The sequence below is a fragment of the Rattus norvegicus genome, chromosome 17 (genome assembly GCF_036323735.1).
Source record: "Rattus norvegicus strain BN/NHsdMcwi chromosome 17, GRCr8, whole genome shotgun sequence".
In the NCBI taxonomy this organism is placed as follows: Eukaryota; Metazoa; Chordata; class Mammalia; order Rodentia; family Muridae; genus Rattus; species Rattus norvegicus.
Window position 1 is genome coordinate 56,765,303 of NC_086035.1, and position 23,708 is coordinate 56,789,010.

Genomic DNA, 23,708 nt, shown 5'->3' on the forward strand with positions numbered 1-23,708 from the left:
TTTATCTTTCAGGAGGTATAACAGGTGTTTGATATTCCTTCTTGGATGATCACTCTCATTTGACTGGGGTAGTCAAGAGTCTTGGGCAAAATGTTAAGTGACTTTGTTTGCAGAGGGCAATTATGGAGGCCTTTTTAAGAGTGGCTGCTGAACTGCAGTTAAAGAGGAACCACAGACTAGGTGAGAATTCCCCTGGCCTCTTAGTTAGCAGCCATAATGATGGCATATCTTGGTAATTAATATGCTCTGTATATTGGAGGTGACCTCTTTGGAGTGACAGAAAGCATACACATCACATAAAGTTCTCTATTCTGTAATTGTTTCAGGTGGCTCACACTCGTGAGTCTGGTGGGGTGATGTCTGGTGCTGGGTACTGAGTCCAGAGCCTTGTGCAGATTACAGAGGCCCTCTGCACCTTAAGCTGCATCCCAGCCCAAGCAGGACAGCAGGACTGTTACTATTATATAAGCAGGACAGCGGATGGAGGACTGTTGTTGTTGTTATTACTATTACTATTATGTGGGAACAGCAACATAAGGAGCCATGCCAAGCACTTTGAACATATTAAATACTGGTGCAAGAATGTAATGTGCATTAAAGAACCTAATTTTCTGCATGATGTCTCCCCCGTTCCATGTTGAGGGAGTAGGAAGCAGCACAGGAACTGTTGTAAAGCTCTCGACTCTCTAAGTGCAGGCATTAATAACAATCCACTAGTGTGACCTAGAGGCCAGCTTGCTAACGACAGAATGAAGGGCTTATGTAAAACTGCCCAGCATAATTTTATTAGCTGTCGTGTCTAATGCATTGTATCCATGACAGGTGCTGTGAGTTTGTAGTGAACGGCACACATGGCACGTGGTCTGCATGTTCTGCCACATTCACTGTTTCAGTAACTTAAAACCTTTCATACAAGTTTCTTGTATTAAATAAGGTATATACTGTTTTGCTTTCTAAGAAACATTTTTCAAAGACTTCCTGCCATTTTTTTAATGCCAAACTGAAGCCTCTTTCAGGAGATAGGTGACATATTGGCTCATCTATTAGTAAATTATTAGCATTCTAGAGGATCAACCTGAAGTACCTTTAAGAAAGAACTTTTGTTTTTACAAGGCCACAGGCACTGCGCTGTGACTATGTTCAATGTCTGTGCTCTGTGCTAAACTACAAACCAAGGATCACACAGTCTCAGCACAAGACCCCAGTGTCCAGTGCAATCTCTAACACACAGCAGGTTCCACTACATAGTTATTCAATGTGAAAATGGGATTTATCTTCTCTTTTAGGTTCACTCAGTAAAGACCCACCATAAGTGACAGTTTAATATATTTGATAGCATTGACCACACATAAAATGTAATATGTTGACAGTTATTGTCAGGATATTAACTTTAAAGATAGGATACAACTGTGAAATGAACCCAATAGTTCCAAGCAAGAATTCAAAATTCCAGTTCCACATCATTTTTAGTTGCAACTTGTTTCGTCTGACAGTAGTAGCTTCAAAGATCCTGACAGAAGCTACTATAGCATATACCGCCTTAGGTGTATTAGAGATAGACTAAAAAATTCCTAATAGCCGTTGTTTGCTTCTGGAGCCATTGATAAGCATTTCAGCACAAGAGATGCGCTGCACGTAACACCATCTGTTACGTGCACCAGTGCTTTAAAAGACGCTTACTTACTAGTGCGTTTACCTCAACACGGCAGTGGGCTTCACTGTGGTCTCTTCAGCTAGGTGCACACTATGTCTTGGTCATGCTCACCTCCCAGCACCATTTCTACTTTGTGTTAAAAGTTTCTTCATGTAGCAAAGCTGTCTAACTGACATCTTGGACCATTCAAAGCCAACACAGAGAACCCAAAGGAGTGGTCAAAGAAGCCATGCCATTAACATTTCAAGGCATACTACACAGCGAAGAGCATTTCCATCTCCCCAGGACACCCCTCCAGGGACTATGAAGACAACTTCTCCTCTACTAACAAGTGGGCCTGTCTCTGCACCGACACCCTCAAATCAGAGTAAGAAAGAGACAGCTGGGGCCCTCTACGTACATATAGATATACTCACATAATTTTGAGGGGAAAGGGTACTTAGATTTTATTACTTGAAAAACACTGGGTTTTATTTCATGTTTAAATATTTTAATAGTAAATTAGGGAAGGATCATTAATTCTAAAAACACGAGCTTTTCAGATTTTGGCCAGTTCATAATGATGTCACATGTCTGATAAGGGTCAGAGAATGAGACCGAGGTTGCAGACATAAAGCAGAGCCTGGGGCACACACGACCTGAAGTCTAGGCTCCACATGAACATGCAGGAGACACTCAGTGCCAGCGAAGTGCACTTAACAGATGGTAAGTTAATACCTAAGCAGCCCGAATTTTCAAAATATTCATTGTCTAACATATGATAAACAGTTAACTTTATTATTTTTAAACATTTACTAGTGTGTCAACTGAGATCGTATCAAGAAGTGCCAATCTCAGATCTCCAAATGACCAAACATTTTATTTTTCAAAACTTAATAATGCATACATCTTAAAATAAATATGTAAGAACATAAATTTTACATTCTTTTAACAGGAATAAAATTGATGAAGAAATCATTCATTAAAATGTCTGCATATAATTTTCTATTAATTGAAGAACTTGGAGTCCTCCATATATAATTTCTGAAATACCAAAGGATCCAGTAGGAATTATCCCACAGACAAAATTATCTCCTAAGAATTCAGCTTTCACAAGTCTCTGTTGCAAATGCTTAAGAAATTTAAGAAACTATAATAGAAGTATAAAAATTTATTTCTCCATGGTCAGAACTAAGCTTTTCCAAGCGCTTATTTTAAAATCATTTAATTAATAGGATTGTAATGTAAAAGTTCAGAAACAAGTTATTGCTTTACTTTTAAAAACCTGGTTTATTGACAAATTAAATTGATTGCTTCTCTGCTCACAGCAATGCATGCTTTGCCACGGGATTGTCTGCAACTGCAGTTCTGCCTTCGGACTTGGGGAGACACTGTGATGTAGAGTACTTGGTACAGTCAATACTGACTGATTTCATGAGAGATGCTAAGGTCAGTGCTTGTCAAGGTAAAATGAATATACTCTTCATGTCTCTAGTTATGTAAGGAAAATTACTAAACTAATTTAGATTACTAAACTAATGAGACTAACAATTAATAAAACTATTTCAGTCTCAAAATCCTGTTTGATAGCAAAATGGTCAACTGAATTATGGCTCAGCCTAAACATGCTGGTCTTAACCAGTTATTTTGCAGTGATCATAAACACTGTGACCATGGAGACAATGATGTAGGCTTTGATAAGTGATGTCTTTAGATTGTAACTGCTGCTCTCCCCAAATTTAAACCAAAGTAATCATGAACCCAACATAACAGAGGTTCCATATGAAGAAATGTGTAGACACCAAATACATTGTTCAAATAAAATCTCAGTTTAAGTTCATTTGCAGTGTATCAAAATGAAGCAACCCGGGGTTCCTGTTTCAATGTAAACATTTAAAAAAGACAGATGTACCTGATTTTTATCACCAAAGTTTGGTATTATGAATAGATAATCTGGCTTTTTGGCTATAGAAACAATTTTGCAAAAATTAATATTTGAAACAAAGACTATTGTAATAGCAAATTTCAATGTACAGAAGTAGTTTTGTAAGCCTCTTGCCCAGGTGGACCTCAAACTCTCCACCCTTCTGCCTCCATCTCGAGGGGGCTGGGAATAAAGGTTCACCTCCATCCTGACTTTGATAGCAGCATTCTGAAGGTAAACAGATTTTAGTTGTTCCTTATTTATATTATTTTGCTATCAAAGTAAAAAAAGCATCATCCAATATACACCATGAGAGATACCTAGAAATTATATAGGCAAATTTAGTTTGGTATAAATATCCTTAAAATTTGATTTTATTCAAGCAATATTTATAACATCTTATTTTGAAGATAATAAGCTACAGTAGAACTAAAAAAATTAAACCTGTCAAACTTTGTATGAATCATATAAACTAAATTTTGCACATTTTTACTAGTTGTCCTTAACGTTGCATGTATGAAATCTCTTGTAAGGCTGTTCTCTGCATTCATCTCATAAAAAGTGTAATAGGCACATAAAACTCACATATTTGGTCGTACATCCTAGAATAAAAATAAAACTTTATTTTAAATATATATGCTTTATACAAATAAATGCACATACAAGTTAAGTGAGACTCTTACCCTTGACTTCCGTTTGAGAGCTAGTTATTCCATTAATCTCGGTGGCTCCTTCCTATGTCGGGTAGTCAGTAGCCAAATCACAAAATGGCATTTGGGCGCTCATGTCTTCAGATGGGAATTTCGGTCAATTGCCAGTTGAAAATTTAAACTGAACACTAAATTACCCAAACTTTATTAAGTTGTTTCCATGTCCACCAGCTGATAAAGAACAATGACACTAAAAATCACTGAAAACAAAAGGCAAAGTTAAATGCCACCAAATGCTGCCTTTCCCTGAGAGCCAATTATAACATCTGAAAAGAGGGTGACTATAATATTCATATTTACAAAATACTGAGCCATCAACTATTTGTGGTACTATGTACCATCCGAAAAGACTCAAGGTTACACTGCAGACACAGGCAATGACTGGAAATGTCATCTTAGTATTGGGGAACAATGGTTATCCATTTTTTTACAAGTATAGTATGAAAGAGCTTTAGTCCTTCCCACACCAATTCCTCCAGCCCACATTTAATTGACAGTTATTCTCTGGAGATTCTATCAATCATTTATGGTAGCTAATCATATTGGTCTCTATTATAACTCAGTTGTACAATCTGTTTTGATGCTTCTAATATTAAAATGACTACTGAAAGAAACCGAGTGTTGTCATAGTAGGTATGAGATTAAGCGCACATACAGACAACTTAAAGGCCTCAGATCCCAGAGTCTATGAACAATCACATGGATTTACATCCATTCATTTATCTACCAATCACATCTACCTATCCATCCACCCAACCTCCCATCCACCCACCCATCCACCCATCCACCCACCCACCCACCCATCCTTCCACTCATTAAATGTTCTTGTATCATAACCTGAAATTGCTACAAAGGTACTATGTAAGAGAGGCTATAGGTTGAATCAGCTTATGAGCTAACCAAAATGAAATGGACTTCATAAGAAGTCCTTAATAGAGTTATTAATAGTTAAGAATAAACCTTTAATAGTGTTAATCATATTGTCATTCAGAGTTTATTATCTTAAGAACAGGACATTCCATTATTTGCTATGTCTGATGGCTTTAAGTCACCTAAAACCATTAATAGGTATAACATTTACACACTATTCAGAGACTAGCAGAGTTCAGTCGTAGGTGCTATGGAGCTACAAAGGAAAGATTCTTTTCTTAAAGGGTTTATAATATAAAACTTTATGGGGCACATGTGTGTGTGTATGTGTTAAATGTGTTGTACAAATGACTGGATATTCACCACATAAACAAGCACACTGAAGCACATAGTGTGTGGCGTATGTTACACGAACAACTGGATTCCCACCATAAAAGCAAGCATCCTACATACAGCATGCTAAGTGTTTGAACAGGCTGATATCATATGGAGCCAATCTGAGAAGCTGGATTTAGACCAAACTTTCTCTAAAGTGAAAAATACTTTTTCTTTTTAGTTTAATAAAGCCTGTAAACAAGCAGTGACTGAACACAGAATATGGATGTGGAAGGGTTTGTGTCCTCAATCTGGAAGGGCAGAGAGAAATCCCTTAGCCAAAAGAAATGACAGATCATGGAATTCATGCCCATACTCTCAAAGTCCTGCTTTCATCAGGAGAGAAGCAACTGTAAACATGTCAACTCACTCTAAAGACCACAATCATTGTGGCTAAAATTCAATTTAATGCAAGACACAAAGCTGACAAGTCTCAGAGACAAACATCCTCTTAAACACCCTCTAGCACACCTACACACAAGGTGGCTTCCCATTTCAGTGGGTGAGCCCCATAAGACTGGTTTATACATGCATGTGTTTGCACATAGTTGAACATTCCTAATACATGTGTAAGAGTTTTAAAGTTAAACACACCTTCATTTTAAAAAGAAAGAAACAGACCCAGAAACCTGCTATTGTTTGCCGAAAGTCTCAGTTATCAATGAAATTAAGACTCCCAAGAGTAATGATGCTACATACATTTCCTGCAGTTAAGAAAAAGACACCCTGGAAGAAATATAAGAAATTTCACCATTTAACATCGATGTCTAGGACTGCATTCAGATAGCCCATAAGCCTTAGAAAATGTAAACAGTATACTTCATGAAGTTAGAGAGAAAAGGATTCGTGAAATGGAATTCCCTACATGTTCCATGGTTTCACATCCATTTCTCTCTCATTCGTGGTACCACCTTGTTCTCTCTCTCCCTCCCATCCTTTCTGTGGTTATCTAAATTTTAAGCATGTACAGCACTGCATAATCAAAGGTCTCCATGTTTCAGGTGACAGATGCAGTTCTCCTTTCTCAATACAATGCACACATATTTGTATTTTATATATGTACCTGGGCAGCAAGAAAAGGCCTGAATACCGTACTGTTCAGATGTAAGAAGACACTCTTGAGACACTGTTGTGACCCCCGCTCCTAAACTGAGTGGTGACTCTAAAGGGGGAGGCTAACAAAGTGAGAGCTGCAAAGACTTGTCAACCATCGAAGGTTTCTGAGCGTGCAACGGTCCAGGCTAATTAGGACCCAGGCAGTAGTGAGGGCAGGTCTTCTGGCAGCACATCGCACCCTGCATCTTGCGATGGTCCTGCAGCTCTGAACACACAGCATGTGTACTGTGCACTGCACATGCCATGCATGCACAGCCCTCCCTACTGTGTGAAGGGCCTCAGTGTGGACTCCAGGCTACAGGACAGACAGCAGTGCTCTGCTGCTCACTGGTGTCTGCACTTACGTATGTAGCACAGTGGTTTGATTACAAAACAAAGACTGTTAAGTATTTTCCTACTGCCATTTCTCAACGTGTAGCATGTTCATATATTTTTTGCAATGTACTGTGTTAAAAATATTTACTTTTTAATTTCTATCATGTTACTGATGAGGTTTCAATCAGGATTAGAATAGAATTTCCAATATTCTACATTAGGGATTGTTGTTAATGGCATGCTCAGCATTGATAATTGTAAATGATTTTATAACTGATAAGCAATCAGCTTTAAAAAACAGTGAGTATGCTCTTTTTCTGTAGTCTTCAATATTCAACCAGAGTTTAAGTTTTAAAAAAGAAAAAAGAAAAAACAAGTACACCCATCTCCTTGGTGTGCGTGTTCGCTTTCATCTGAATAAAAGGAAACTACATGCACATCAAACAACGGCTGAAATGTATTCACGATTATCAGTGCTTGATTTGTATACCTATGTTATACGCCTATAAGCTGGGGGTCACATAAAAATGTCTTTAGTGAAAAGGAGCCTTGAGTGTGAAGTTTCGCAAGGCCCAGGTTTAGAGTTGATTAAGAGCTCAATTACTCCCACACCAAATACAGAACATATATAGACTCAGACATTTCTAGTAAAGTGCAGCATGCTTTTTATTTTGTATGTCTCAAAATAGCACTTCCTGAGTGATATCTAAAATCACAACACATCTATGAACAGTGCACCCATCAGCACTGTCACACACAGCACTGTGAACAGAGTAGCACTGCACCCACTAGTGCTGTCACACACAGCACGTACCCCCTTTCAGCTTCTATTCTGTCAGAGGATAGAAACCAAAGGGCGTACAACATTTGGCTACCTATTATTTTAAAGGGCAAAAGATTATCCTATGGCGCCAAAAATACACATGCATAGGGCATTTTACTTATATTCTATTTGGTCACAAAGTGACAGTCTCAGTATTTTATTGGTGTGACTGTCTACTATAAATGTGTATCCTACATGTATATAGCTCAGTAGGATTAGTCCGATGTTGAAAGAACTAGATTAACAGAAAAACCACAGACACCTATGTAAGATACTGCGCATTCATACCAGTACCATCTTATCATCTCGAGAAGAAGCAGAATCACTTCCTTTTAAAAATCCTTTTTTAAAAAGGGTCTTAGTCTAGACCAGGTTGGCTTGGAGCACACTATATATACACCCGGGCTGGCCTAGAACTTACAATGATCCTCCTGCCTCAGTCTCCTGAGTGTTGGGATTACAGGAATGAGCCACCACACCTGTCAAAACTAGAGTTTTAAAAGTTCAGTGATGAATTAACTTCCTTCTCCAAAGCACATGCAACCAGTCCAGAAGTGTACAGCTATTTCCCAGTTTACCCACAGTACAGGAACAGATGGAAACACACGAGGGGTCCCAGGTCAATGAAGAGTTAAACAAAGATCCATATTTTATCCTTTCTTGGGTAGAGAATAGTAATAATTTGTAAGCAAAGCCTCTACAAGCAGACAAGTATCTGAGCTCTTAGTGGACACGGTTAGCCTAGCTCAGGGTTGTGGGAGAAAAGATAAAGTGACTATTTACACTATTTTTTTCCTGGCAACTTCCTATTTTGTACTGGTTCATTCAAGAGGAAGGAAATGGTGGACTGCCAAATGTGACTTTAGTAGTGGTCACAGAGATTTCAGAGTTTGGAAAGAACTAGGCTATGGTATTTATGATAGTCTTCAGATTTACCAGTGCTCATTCACTGGACAAAGCAGAGAGCTCACACCTGCCTCTTTAACATAAATCTAACATCCTAAATGTTACTGAGGAAAAAGAATAAAGTATAACACACTTTGCCTAGAAAATAATGGCAAACTAGCTTAAAGTTATAAATGCCTACATTTACACATATAAAGGCAATCTAATTGAAATCACCAAATAATGGGAGAAACAGAGCCCCAACTGGTCAACTCTTGTCACTAAATGAAGCTTCCAGTATTGGGAATCTTCAACATCTACTTGAGTGCTGGTCAAAAATATCCTGTGAGAATCCCCAAACAATCTAGGCTAAGACTACAGGTTTCTCTTCACAAACGGACAGCAAGGCCTCATTACTGAAGGCAATATCTATACAACTCATTCACCACAGAGAAGCTGAGCTGGTGCCTCCACAGAGCTTTCACCCTACGGTCTAGCTAGTGTCTTTAGTACAGAAAGGTATTCTGCATGTGACCCATGAGAAATGTGAATACCAACCCAACCACAAACCCTTGAAATGGCAATGGTGTCCTTGCAAGAGACACTAGGGCAACGGTGGCACAAAGCTTGTGGGAGTAACCAACCAATGTCTGGTTTGACTTAAGACACATTCCATGAGAGGGAACCTGATACTGCTTGAGTGACCAAGAATCTGAGACTAGTTGGCCCAAGGACCTAGAGTTAAACCAAATACTACTAAAAGACAGACAGACAGACAGACAGACAGACAGACAGACAGCACTAGCGAACAGCTAGCAATAAAATGACAAATGACTCCTAATGACATTCTGCTTCACTCATAGATGAGTGCCCTGCTCAGCCAGCATCAGAGAAGCTTCCTCCTGCAACAGGTGTGAAACAAATAGAGACCCACAGGTAGGTGTTATGCAGAGTGAGAGACCTTGGAACACTCAGTTCTAAAATGGGAGGTCTCCATAAAATCCCTCCCTCGGGTCAGTCAGAAATGGAGGCAGAGAATACTAGTAAGAGCCAGAGGGGATGGAGGATACCAAGAACACAAAGTCCTTCAACTCAACATGAGCAAAACACACCTGACCTCAGAGACAGCAAACACGGCCTGAACCAGGTCCTTTCCTTTCCAGTTTACTGTTTTCTTGGGAGCCCAGAGTGTGTGGTGAGACAAGCTGTGTCATGTCTTGGCTTCTTCCGTTCGTTTTATCCATTCCAGTGTGTTAGTTTTATCTTATTATAAATCTGGATGGGGGGGGGGGGTGGAGAGGAACCGGGAAGAACGGAGGCAGGGGAACCAGGATACATTATGAGAGGAAAAACTATTTTCAACTGAAAAAAAAAAACCACAGAGATCTCAAACGAATAACTTAATGATGCACCTCAGAGCCTTAGTGGAAGAAGCAGCAGCCAGATTCCAAATGAGTTCAAAGCTTAAATTATGTACAACAAATGTTTATTGGCACCAAATAATGTCAAATATGCAAAAACAGTCGATAAAACGCATTGCTGTATTTAACAACAGCACATCCTTCAAGTGCTTATAGTCAAATTTCAATGAACAACAAAGGTTATCTCTTTCTGTAGGAAGAGTTAGACAGATCTCACCTGTACTTACCATTTATTACTCTTTTAAACATAAGTCTTAAATCAAAAAATCACATGCCTGATGAGTCCACCTCACTCCTGGAAACCCTGTAGAGTTGGCTAATACAAGGAGGATCTTCTCAGTCAGTGGCTGGTATCTCTGAGGAACAGTCCCAAAGATAAGGAGGCTGTGTTTTGCTTTTCTGCTGAAATGCTACAATACTAACTATATTTTTAGCATGCTTATTACATGAATTGTACATTAGAGATGGGTTAAATAAAAGCTATTATAAATTCTGAAAGTACTAAGTTTTTCATTTTAAGGAACATTACTCACAACACAAAAAATACCAGCAAGGGGTTGGGGATTTAGCTCAGTGGTAGAGTGCTTGCCTAACAAGCGCAAGGCCCTGGGTTCAGTCCCCAGCTCCAAAAAGAAAAAAGAAAAAAAAAATACCAGCAAACTACATCACTTAAAAGTTTTTGCAAAAGTTTGGATGAAATCTGAGATTCTATAGCACTTGATGAAGTTTTCGTTGGCCTCTGCTTTTCTCTCTCTCTTAAACAAGCACTAGACAGTAATAGCATTCCTTTTACTTGAAGATAAAGCTTTACCATCTAGTATGAGAAGTAACTTCACATCTGAAATGTATGTAGGGTGTTAGTGCTTTGAACTTCTTAATACCAAATTGTGCACAGGTTATGTCTTTAAGGAATGTTACAGCATCAGGGCAGGGTATCTGTGTTCACAAGCTTAGGGGCTCAATGCATAATAGTGCTGAAAAAAGTGGTAGATTGAAAGTGTCCTTTAAACAAGTGTTTTTAAACAAGCTTCTTCATGATAGTTAGCATGCGTGACCTTCTATATAGCAAGATTCTAGCCATCTCAGACCATACCACAAGCATTTACTTACTTTGTTACCCTTGTTTAAGGAAGGGGTTGGGGGCACACAAGCAAACCAATCCTGAGCAAAGAATCAACAGGGCACACTGCAAATATAATAAAGAGGTTCAGTGAAAGGAACCAAATAATGAGAAATCTAGGGCCTGCTCAAAGAACTAAGCTGGCAAGGAAATGCATAAACTGCAAATATTGACATTCACAAATCTGAAAACTCAAAGTATATAGATAGTGAAAGACATTTCAGTCAAGATGACATAACATAATTAACGTCTTCCTAAGAGATTTTAAGACCTTAAAATAATGCATTTTTTTTGGCAAATTAACTTAGCTTTTATGACTAAGCCATGAGAAAGAAACCACACATTATAGGTATTCTATTTCATCAGCCAGCCATGTGCTCATATCCTGTGGTGCCGAGGCTAGATGATCTGCTGGTTGTTAAAGAGGTGCTCTTCTTCCAGTAGCAGTCCATGTGCCTCAAGAGAAGCAGAGTGGCCCCAAATACAAGACTATATTAGTAGAGCAGCCGAGTACGGTAAGGCCTGTGCGGTGCGCAGAGGATCGGTCATGTTACCTGAGCTAAGTAACACTGCACATGACAGAAAGAGGTCTGAGGGGTGGGGGACTGTCATGATGGGAACTGTGCTGTGTACAGGAAGGCCGAGGAATTTCAGTTTCTCACTTAGGATTTGAAAGAGAACATTATACAACCCCAAGTGATATTGTGTAAAAGATTCTTCCCTCCTCCATCTAAGCATGTGTTACTGTTTTCTTAAGTGACTGCCATCTTCTTGTCTGGAGATAGAGACTTACTGTAGTTTTATGCTTTCCCTAATTCCAAAAGAAGTCAACCACTGTCTGCTTCCTTGTTCCTTGTGTATTCTAGACAGTACCTATGAGACACACAGCTGGCAGACTTCTCCCATTTCTTGACTTGCTTTTAACTTTATAGAACCCCATTTTTCTACTCTCAACATTGTTAACTAAGCTACTGGTCTTTCAGTAAGTCCCTGTCTGTACCTGGTTAAATGTTTTTCCTGGTTTAATAATTCTAGGTCCTAGATTAAGATCTTTGATCCATTTTTACACTGATATTTTGGACAGGGTGAGAGATGGGGTTCAGGTGAGATAACTGATACCCTCTTTACTAGGACTTAAACTGCACCCACTTGAAAATGAGTTGGATATTAAAGAACTAACATTACTCAATTGCTTTATAGAAAATTATAAAATCTATTTTTACTTCATTTCTGGCTTTAAAAATACTATGAGCATATATTAAGGAGTGGTATTGCTGGGTCATGTGGTAGATGCATTTTTGTCATAGGTTTTCACATCTTCCTACAATGATTGTGTATTTTAAGTCATAAGGAAGAGCATATCTAAAACATGCCATTATTCCCAATCAGCTGTTTTGATCAATTATCACCCACATCGTCCCTCTGTCAGGACCTTCATGGGCCAATTGGGTACTCATACGAGGTCTTAAGAGGTGATATTGTTCTGACACCAGCTGCATCTTGTTCCTGCTTATTTTTTTTGATTTTCTTTTTTAAAAAAATTAAAGATTATTTTTTTTGAAAATTGAAACAGTGACATCATCTCCCCTCTCCAAACATTCCAAATGTAACCTCTCCTTGATCTCTTTCAAATTCATACCTCTTTTCCTCCAACAGTTGTTATATATGTGTGCTCACACAACGGGCATGTGTGTATATGTATGTGTGCATGTGTCTGTGTATTCCTACATAAGTACAACTTGGCTCAATCTGTATAATGCTACGTGTATATATATGTTCAGGAATATTTAGATAACCAACTGGCTTGCTCTTCCCTGGGGAAGACTATTTCTCCCATTCTTAGAAAAAAAATAAAACTCTTTTAGACATCCTTACTGTTGCTTTATCTGCCTCTCTCCTTATTTATTTATCCCTCCCCCCAGTTTCCTAATTTTCCCACCCCCTGGTCAGATTACTTGTAACCTGCTGTTTCCCCCTCTATTGTCCCCCTCCAGCAATGGTCTCTAACTTTTCTGGTTTCTTTAGATGTGCTGGGTTTGTGGTCACATCTGAACATGTGGAGGTAGGGGCCTCACAAAGAAGAAAACATGTGGAGAACATGCGATGTTTGCCTTCCTGGATCTGGACTACCTCACCGTTTCTGAGTTCAATCCATTCACCTGAAAATGTCTTTTTAACATCTGAGTAACATTCCGTAGTGTACATGCCCTGCCTCTTCGTTACTCGTCTGCTGAAAGACATGTAGAATGCTTGCATTTCCTGGCTACTGTGAATGGAGCAGCAGTGAGCATGGCCCACCTGTGGGAGCAGGGTGCTGTTCCTTGAGCATATGTGAAGGAGCGGCACTGCCGGGTCACGTGGGAGATGCATGTCTGGCTTGCTGACCATTTTCCACCTGGATTATCAGTGGACCAACCTGCAATCCACTAACAGCAAGTAAGCAGCATCTGCCACAGCCCGACAGAGCACCCCACTGGGTGTGCCTGTTGGTCCTTGCCATTGTGACTAGCATAAGATGGGACTCTTAAAGTTGTTTGATTTGCGCTTCCCTAATCGCCAGGACTGATGAGCACTGTTGAGATAGTTCTCAGCCATTTTTCTTTCTCTTTCTGAGAACTCTCAGTAAAGATCTCAGAGTCATTTTGTAACCTTTGTTTTCTAAATTCTTTGTGTATTCTGAATATTAATCTTCTGTCAGTTATGTACCTGGCAAAGACTCTCTACCATTCTGAGGTCTTCATCTTCCCTTGATTTTGTCTGTAACTGTACTAAAAAGCACAGTTTTATGAAGTCCCACTTTTCAAAAGACAGCCAATGGACTCTTCAGAAGGTCCTTTCCTCCCTGTGTCATACGAACACTGCCTAGGTGTCTTCTAGCACTCTCTGTCTCTGGTCTCACAAGTGGGATCCTTCCATTTGGATCTCATTTCTGTCTGAGGTAACAAGACTTGGTTCTGATGTCCTTCTTCTGCGAGTGACACCCACATGTCTGTTTTCTGCCTGTACCATTCTGTTTTACTCACTATGCCTCTGTATTGTATCTTGAGACTTGGAATGGTAATTCTTCCTGCATTACTTTTGTTCTTTTTGTCTATCTGCAGTCTTTTGGAATTCCATATCCATTTTAGGGTGTTTTTTTTCTATTTCTGTGACGAATGAGATGGAGATTTTGATTGGGACTGGACTGGATCTGTAATTGGCTTTTTGTAAAACCCTCATGCTCGCCCGCCCTCATGCTCGCCTGCCATGATTCTAGCACTTCATGAACATGGGGCTCCTCTCCACTTCCCATGCTCCACTGGAGAGGTTCCTTGCCTCTCTGTTAGGTGTGTTCACGCTTCCCTTCTTTTCTCTGAGGCTATCATGAGTTCGAGTGTGCCCATGATCGCCTTCTCTATGCTTGTAGTTGCTGTATAGAAAAGCTATTGGCTTGTTGATTCTGTATCCTGCTAGATTGCTGAAAGTGGGCCTCATTTCTACAAGTTTTCTGGTGGTTTTGGGGATCTCTTATGTAGAATACATCATCTGCAAACAGAAACAGACAACGTCTCCTTTCCCTGTCCGTATCCCGTCAGTTTTCTTCTCTGGCCTTACTGTTGCTTCCAGCATAATACTGAAAAGAAGTGGGGGCAGGGGGCAGCCTTGTCTCATTCCTGGCTTCAGTGGGATCACTCAAAGTTTGTCCTTTCCTGAGGATGATACTCTCTCTGTCCCTATGGTTCTCTGTCCTCCCTCCTAGCTGGCTTACCAGCTCCCTGCAGCTGCTTACTCTTCTTCCCTGAGCTGCATTTGTAGTCTCAGGCAACTGCCCTGCGAGGCGGATGATTACAAGCAGGTACAAACTTCTGGTAACAGTGAGCAGCTTCTTAACTTAGAATAAAAACACAACACATAGTATATTTATATCAAAACAGTATTTCTGCCTTTCCTTCTTCATTTTTGTCTTTCAATATTCATAATTTTCTTATTCTTAAAATTGTCTCTTGAAGAGTTTTATAAAGCAGAATGAAGGGGCCAATTGTATGCCAAACGTAACATGCTTAGTTCAATGATCAGCATAGGCTATTTTAAAGACCCTTGATTACAATTAACAACTAATCCACATAAAATCTTTATTTCAGAATCTTCCCCAGAAAGTTGACAGTGATCAAGAAGAATGATGCCACATGACCACAATATGGTGAGATCCAAGGTCAGGTAGAACCATTGCCACTGAGGTGTGCACAAACTCTCCTCCAGCCTTAGGTATTTCCCTAAAGGGCTAAACACCTAGGCCTGCACTAGATCTGAATTGCTGGATTGATAAGACAATCACAAGAAATATCACTGCTTCAGAAACTGCTTCATAAGAACTCTTGGAGCTATCTTTGCAAAACATTTTCCTTCTCAGTCTCTTAGTTGAGCTAAGAATCAATTTCTAGAACCAATGATCCAAAAGCAAACTCTTACCATAATGGAAAAGTGTCTCTTCATGGAATACTATTTGAAACAAAACTGTTCCAATTTATCTTCTAAGTGTCAAGCTGGTAAGAATAAGAAAATCCCAAATACCCAGCCTCCCCTCTTCTACTATACACACACACACACACACACACACACACACACACACACACACACACACATGCATGTGTGCGCTCTCTCTCTCTCACACACACACACACATACACACATCTTTCTCTTTCTCATATATATTAATAGCTAACAAGTTTTACAGTTCCAAAATTCTTCCTTATGCCTATCTGCAGACTTTTAATGTTTTGTCTGTTTTTGAAAACATTGTTTAAAACCAATTTAGTCCTCAATATTATCTCCTGGAGCAAATCAGATGCATTTTTATTTACTTTTCTTTAGGGAGGACCAGTTTCCTGTGACTCTGATCTGGTACATGAGACTCTGTACTGTCAGAGACACACAACAGCTGACTCATGAAGAAAACCTTAGCTCCACAGTTTTAATCACAGAAGTGTTTTGTTTTTGTTGTCTTTCCTAAATATGACCACGAGGGTGGAGGGATGGTTCTCTGATTAAGTGCTTGCTTGTCTTTCATTTCTATCATCCTGGGAATGGGGAGAAAAAAATACCCTAACCATTGGAAAATTAATATCTTTCTTTATTTAGCATTTTAAACACAAATGGCCAGTGATCTGGAGAACAGATCATAAAAATAATCTGGAGTTGACCAAAGTGTGTTGGTGAGGGGTGGGATTGCTTAAAAAGATTATTATTATTACAAGATTATTCCTGGAAATGTAAAGTAGACTATAATGTATAGTGTTTAACTATGGCAAGTAATTATTTAAAATGTAAGGTGCTGTGCAGCCTATATGGTGCTATGTATAATTAGCTATGGCATCACTTGGAGACCTATAGATAATATAACTGTTCTAACTTCAGACTGAAACTACTAGAATATCTTGACAAATAAAATATAAAGGATGAGTAGAGAGAATGAAGACTGGAGATAATTACTGTGTATTACTAAAATGTCTGTAACTATGTCTCAGGCGATACATTCTGAGACCCCATGGGAAGCCTGGAACACCATGCAAGTCCCATTAATTATCCCTGTCCATTCACTTCTGTTCAGACTCTTGTCATAGCGGACACATTTCCCTTAACTTAAGCTGGTCACAGAACCTGATTTAACCAACAAAATGGGCAGAATGTACTCTGGGAAACTTCAGAATCTAGACTTTGAAAAGTACAGCTTCTCAGATGTGGACTTGCAGGTCGCCTTGGTGAAGACCTCTGTTGCTCTGACTCCTCAGGCCTCGGGATCTGCCAGAAGCAGGCAGAGGATGAAGGCTACTGCGGACCAGCCTTTCTGCCAGGTGGCCCTGACGAGTGACCTGACTGACAGCACCTATGGGAGCCCATGCTGAGCCAGTGGCTTTCGGGCTGCCTTTCCCTCCTGAGCTCTGTCGGTGCTATGATTTGTTCTGTGAAGGAGCAGTGAAACCATCTATCTTCTGGAACACACTGTTAGAATACTAAGTCACAGGGTGGGTCACGGGGCAGGGAAGCCTGTGGAGTGTGGCTTTCGTTTGCCCTGCACTCAGGAGCACAGTGACTCTAGAACCTTCCCTTGGCACGTGGGGTGAGTCTGCTGCAGTTACTCATGAAATCCTTCAGTAGCATTCTCAGAAATTCAGAGTGACAAGAATGACTGAACAAACCAACAAACAGGGTGCAGCTCTGAACCCCTCTCTGAATCCCTACCATGCTCTGAGGAGGTCCACGTGCAGCCTCTGTCAGCCAGGAGGACACACTGTGTGGCCTTTCCCAGTGTCCATGCTAGAACATAAAGGGCTGAAGAAGACAGACAGACAGACAGACGGATAGGCGGAGCCAGCCCTCAAAGGCAGAATAGTAAATGAGTACTGTTTGCAGCCAATAAACTTCCAGGCTGTTTTCTATAGCAATACTAACTGAAAGAAACACTCCTTAAAAATCTATCTCAAAATTGTCACCACCAGAATCTGATGTCCAGTAAAGCTTCAGAACATTTGGCCTCAGTGACTACTGAAACAGAAATGGAAAACCACAGTAGAGCCTAACTTTTCAGAGCTGCTGACGGTTCCATTTGGGTTAAGTTGAAAATCAAAACATGACTCAGTATTTAAGTCAAAATGTGTCACAAAATTACTATTCCTTCTAAGTTACTGTTCGAGAAGTCACTAAGTCCTGAACAGTAAGGGCAGCAGTTACTGCAGAATGGGCAAATGGACAACAGGCTGGTTTTCCTTCTGACAACATAGCACTTAGGTTATTAGCTTTGTATTCTGCAGACTCTGCGTCCTGTAGTCCATGTCATATGAAGAAATACATATAACAGAGCATGAAACACTGAATTCTACCCAACTGAGCCATTTTATAGCACTTACAGCCCAAGGACAAACATGCTGATGAAGCACTGTGTCCTGATGACCAGCAGAACTCCTGCTCACAGATATTTGTCCTTGTGAGGGGTCTAGACTACAACCCAATGCCTTTAAGTGTCTGTTAATAAACCCCAGTGTCTTACTATACCGTGAAATGTGTTTAATCCACATAAATTCCCCTTTTACAGCAGCTCTGGCTATCACAGTCTTCCCACCAGATCTAAGGTGAGGTTTACTGATGAAGGGCAAACACCACCTCCAGCCGTGTCGCAATCAGCAAACTCCCATGTGCAAGGCAAGGGCCCTGCGCTACCAAGCCACTGAGAGTCCCTGTCTGCACGGCAGAACTCCTACTTTGTATTTAATAAAAGGTAGGAAGAGCTAGAATTCCATATAAATATCACAAATCTTCAAGTTTCTTACAGATTAAGACTTTAAAAATTAAAGAGAATGTAAAAATCTCATGTTGTACCAGATATTTTATTTAATGTAGTAAAAGTTTCTGAAAAAAGGAGAATTTCAGTGATTAACTCAACTTTAAAACAATTTTTAAAATAGGCACTGAGAGGCGTTTCAGGAGTAAAACCGTACTTGGCTAGCAGTGTAGAGCACCTATCGTGAGACTCTGTGATTCTCTAGATCTCAGCTAGGCTAGCGTGTTTCTCAGTTGCTACCACAGAATACACATTGAAGACATTCTTCACTCTCGGACGTGACCCCCAGGCTCAGCTAAGCTGTGGCTGAAATGGTGCCCAAGCCCTTCCATGCTCACACAGAGCAGCTCTTGGGCTGTAAAGGGGCCTTTGAAAGACACGGAGTGAACATAATGAGGAGAAAGGACTGGTGAAGAGAAAGGGCCGCTTCTTGTGCGCTATGAATTATTTATTCCATCAAGCCATGGACTCACTATTTCTAACTAACCCTCTATCAGGGCGCTCTCAATAGTGAACCCCAAGAATGAAAAGTTGCAAGATTACCACTCCTTAGCCAATCTGTAATGTCTTCCCTGCTTAGGAATTAATCACATAGTAGATTGTATTATATCTAAAATTTATATCTCTAATTACAAATTTTGTAAAGCAGACTAATTTTTAAGTGACCCAAAATCAGCAAGTAGCTTTCCTGATAGCCTTCAGGCATTAGCAAACCACTCCTCTGTCCTTCATTTGGGAAGCTGGGTGTAGACGTGCTTATGCACCAACCCTCTCAGCTGTCCTGACAAATAACCAAGCACCTGAAGACATAGCCTCTCTGCTGCAGGGTGATACTGAGATCTAGCTCACGGAAGACTCTGGAAAGGGAGTCCTGGCTCTTGATCAGCAGAGACAAGCTAGAGTCAGATTTCTCCCACAACCATTAATAACACTTGCTTCTTTAAATTATTAATGGAGATTAAGCCTCCTCTGAATAAGGGCAGAGATAACACTCTGGCTTCTTGAAAGAAAAACAGGCTAGTCCAAACTCCAATAGATGGACAGCCTGGCCCCATCTCCCCACAAAACAATTCACTTTAGAAATATGAACAAGATGCTAACGGCACACAGCTAAGAGTCTTCCCAGGAAGATGTGGAACTGAACGCGTATCTCAGGCAGGAGGTAGGAAACAGGTCTCTAACCTAACACCGTGTGCAAAATTCAACTCAAACTAGATTAAAAACTCAAACATTAGACTGCAAATTATAGACACCTGAGAAGAAAATGGAGGGACATGGCTTTTCATTGGCCTTGGCAATGATTGTTTAGGACATGAGTCCAAACCAGAGATGAGAGAAACTTAACAAATGGCATTATAAACTTAAAATATCTGCACAGCAAGACTGAAGAGACAGCCTATCAGATGGTAGAAAAATATTTGAAAATCATATATCTGATAAGACATTAGTTTCTAAAACATAGACGAAATAAACTGTTCAGCAGAACTGAGAATTCATTTCTTAGAAAAGAACATAGGAGTGGAGAGCTGAGGTTCAATTAGAGCAAAACCTCAGTTCACAAGTAAAGATCTATAACTTCTCTGCCTTCTGGCTAAGATCAAATGCAGTAAGAAGCAAAAGTTACCATGCTGAATAGTTTCTGACAATATAACATAATTTGAATATGGCTAGGAAGACTAGGTTTCTTCAACATAAGAACTAAGAGGTAGCACATTTGTTAGCTTAATTAAGCCATTTCACAATATATTCATAGTAAAATCATGTTGCATAGCATAAATATTTATTTAATTTTTCAGCCTGAAAATAGTCAAAACATTATTTTGTGAACAAGTGAATTTGTATTTGAAGTTTCTCTGTAACTTGAAACCTACAGAGAACACAACTTCTTCAGAAGTCACACACTCTAACATCACACTTCTTACACTTCCTCGGTGTGGAAGTAAAATCACGGATGCTGAGGAGCAGCTGTCGAAGCTCACCTGCCCTCCTCTTCGCTAAGATGTGAAACCACAGGTCTAGACCAGGAATCCACATGCTGGGAAGAAAGGATCAACTCGTGCAATCTGTCCTCTGCTCTCCACATGCCTACAGGGACGCGTGCAAGGGACCAGCCAGAGCCAGCCAGAAGGCTCAGCGGTGTAGCACACACAAGCAACCCTCCCGGCCTGAGACTGACCGCTGATACCCACCCGCTGGGAGGAGAACACACCTGCACAGTTGTCCTCTGCTCTTCCCCTGTGTGTCATGTCACACGGACACACACACTTGAAAAATACATGCTTAAAAACGAAGTCTTTTTAAAACTATGTATGTTGTGCATCATCCCTAGCATCCTCTCTAACATCTGCCAGTCTCTGGCTACATTGAATTCCTCTTACTTCTATTTTCCCCAGAAAAGCCAGGTGGTAAGACACAAGCATTGGCCATTCTTAAACCGGTTTTATGCAGTGAGAATTGGGCTGTAGGGCAGTGAGAAGCCATCTCTGTGTCATGATGGTCCACATGAGAGATACATTACCCAGAACATGGCACAACAATGGTTAAAACCCTGTGTTCATTTGCTACACATCCCCACTAATCCTGTGACAGTATCCTGGAATCCTACTGGAGGGCATGCATTAATGTTTTTAAAGTTTTTAAAGGACTATGCCTCATGAGGCACATGCCCAACAACTTTTATCCTGGAACTCTATCATGAAGATAAAGATATAAACATTCAGACAGGTAGAACACCTGACTGCAAATATTCATGATGAAAAATAATATGTCTAATGTAAGGAGAGATGCTACCTCCCACCAAACAATTATAATGGAGCAATATGAATGTTTATGGAGTTTTAGTTTAAAAGGAATTTTTCAACGTCAAGTGGTATTTGTAGATAAAATTTAAGGATCTACCCTAACCAAACATTCTGTTACATTGAGACTCACACAGATATGGGTAGAATCCTATATTTTAAAGAGGTGTTAGGTATGTAGGAGAAGAAAATGATCTACATTCTGAAAGATATATATTTGATTGTAGCTAGGGAAATGGCTCAGTAAGTAATATGCTTGTCATGCAATGTGATGACCCAAGATGGGTATTCAACAGGACCCACGTAAAAAACCAGGGGTACTGACCCTACCCACAATACAAAAGGATAAGGGTACAGGAACAAATAACTTCAAGGTTATTTGGTAAAGCCTCAAGGAATCATGTTTACATAAAGGTATGCACAACACGGGTTAAGTGTGGTACGTACACACACACACACACACACACACACACACACACACACACACACACGCACATGTCTAAGCCACTTAGGATGACACAGACTTAAGAAAAACCCCAGTGCCAGACACAAGCAGACTCCTTTTACAGAGTCAAGGTAGTCCAAAAGAGGCTGAGAACAATACAGACCTTAGTTGCCTACTAGGGGTCGAGGGTAGGTTACTATGACACAAAACGTGAAGGATTCAAACTGGATCTGACCTGAAAGCCTCTTTGCTGTGTCTAGTCTCCATGATACCAGAAAATACTATGCAAGCTGCCAAAGAAGGGAAACAATTAAACAGTCTTACACAGCGGCAATGCTTTTGAACCACAATGGCCTACAAGGCCAGATATCCATAAGGAATACCTAACCCTAATGTGGCATTCATATGTGGGTGGTGACCAACAGCTGTCTAATTGGACATACGGCCAACTCAAGAGGAAGAAACCGTGTCTTGTTCTGGAAACCTAACTAGCTTCATGATCCCTAGAAAACAAGCTGCCACCATCAGTTTGCTAGAGTAGGAGAATTCCTTACTACATTCTAAATGTTAGCCTCACACCCACAGGTAACTGTGACACAATGCAGAGATCAACAGGTCTTCAGGAGCCCTGCCCGGACAGGTACATCTACATCATAGCTCTGTATCTGTGACTTAGGGAACCCTGTGGGAGAGGGGCAAAAAGAAGACCTGTATATGTCTGTTCTAGTCTCTCCTACAAATAGGGCAGAGACACGACCAGAAGGATGGCAACAGCAGTGGCACTACATACAGAAGGAGGAAGCTTTCGCAGGGTCTCACCTTAGGAAAACAGCTACAGGCAGCCGGTAACTGAGTGGAGTGGGCCTTGCCTCTAGCTGGGCCCTTCACTGGTTGTTGAATGCAGACTGATCAGTCTTGAAACCAACACAAGCAATAACAAAGCACACAGAAGTTTGGATCTGTGTACATACATACATACATACATACATACATACATACATACATACGTATGTATATACACACACATAATACTAGTAATATATGTAAAAGGAACTATCAGTTTGAGAGCTGACAGAGACACAGGAGGGGCTGAAGGGAGAAAAGAGAGAAGGGAAAGCTGAAATATTTCTATTTCAGTTAAAATATATTTTATAAAACTAAAACTATTACGCTTGTAATCCCAGCCCTGAGGAGCAGAGGAAGGCAAATCCTTAAGACTCACCAGTCACCCAACCTAATCTAATCAGTGAATCCCAGATCCAAGTGGAGACTATCTAAAAATCTCCAATGGCTTCCAAGGAATACACAAGGTTGAGCCCTGGCCTCCACATGGACATGAAAACCCTTTTCTCAGTACTGGGGGTAGTACCTAGGGCCCTGTGCATATTATATTAGCATTATTCCACTTAGTTACATCCCCAGATGTACTGTGACTAAAACTAGTATTAGATAACTAATTTTCATCATGTCACCTGGTAAGATAAAAACAATAAATACAGTAAGTTCTGTACATCAAGTCTGCACTCTTACAGCTGGACAGAAATCTCTACAAGATGTTCTCAAAGGCTGCAAATGGTGCTGAATGCCTTTAACCTCAGCACCTAGGAGGCAATGGCAGGCGGCTTTCTGAGTTCATTTTTTTATACAGAGATTCTGAGTTCGTCGTCCTGGTCTATACAGATTCTGAGACCCATCAACGTGTACTGAGAGCCTGCGGAGAAAGAAGCAGTACACTACAGATTCTGAGAACTGCTCTAACTTACAGCATGGCGTTTCCCTAATCCAGGGCTTGCTCTGCTGAGGTCTCAGAGAACTTACTCTAAAACCTGCAAGGCTCACCTTAACTCCAAGCAAAAGGCTGAGTTGGCAGAAGTATATTCTGAGAATGATAACTTTAAACATGTCTGATCGTGCTGTTAAGGGTGAAATCATATTTGCGTGTGTAACTAACAAGAATT

General features: G+C 40.3%; 1 protein-coding gene and 1 long non-coding RNA gene across 6 annotated transcripts in view; one reads left to right on the plus strand and one right to left on the minus strand.

The window, feature by feature from the left end:
- The window catches only part of Zeb1 (zinc finger E-box binding homeobox 1), a 166,759-nt gene that overhangs the window by 120,906 nt on the left and 22,145 nt on the right, over positions 1 to 23,708 (minus strand).
- LOC120097729 (uncharacterized) lies at positions 5,687 to 22,485 on the plus strand. Of its 2 annotated transcripts, XR_005495347.2 has the most exons (4): positions 5,687 to 11,707; positions 13,218 to 13,628; positions 15,314 to 15,384; positions 16,961 to 17,247. It is a non-coding gene; the product is annotated as an uncharacterized LOC120097729 (long non-coding RNA). The 2 variants fall into 2 exon arrangements; XR_010059214.1 differs by having other exon boundaries at positions 13,218 to 22,485.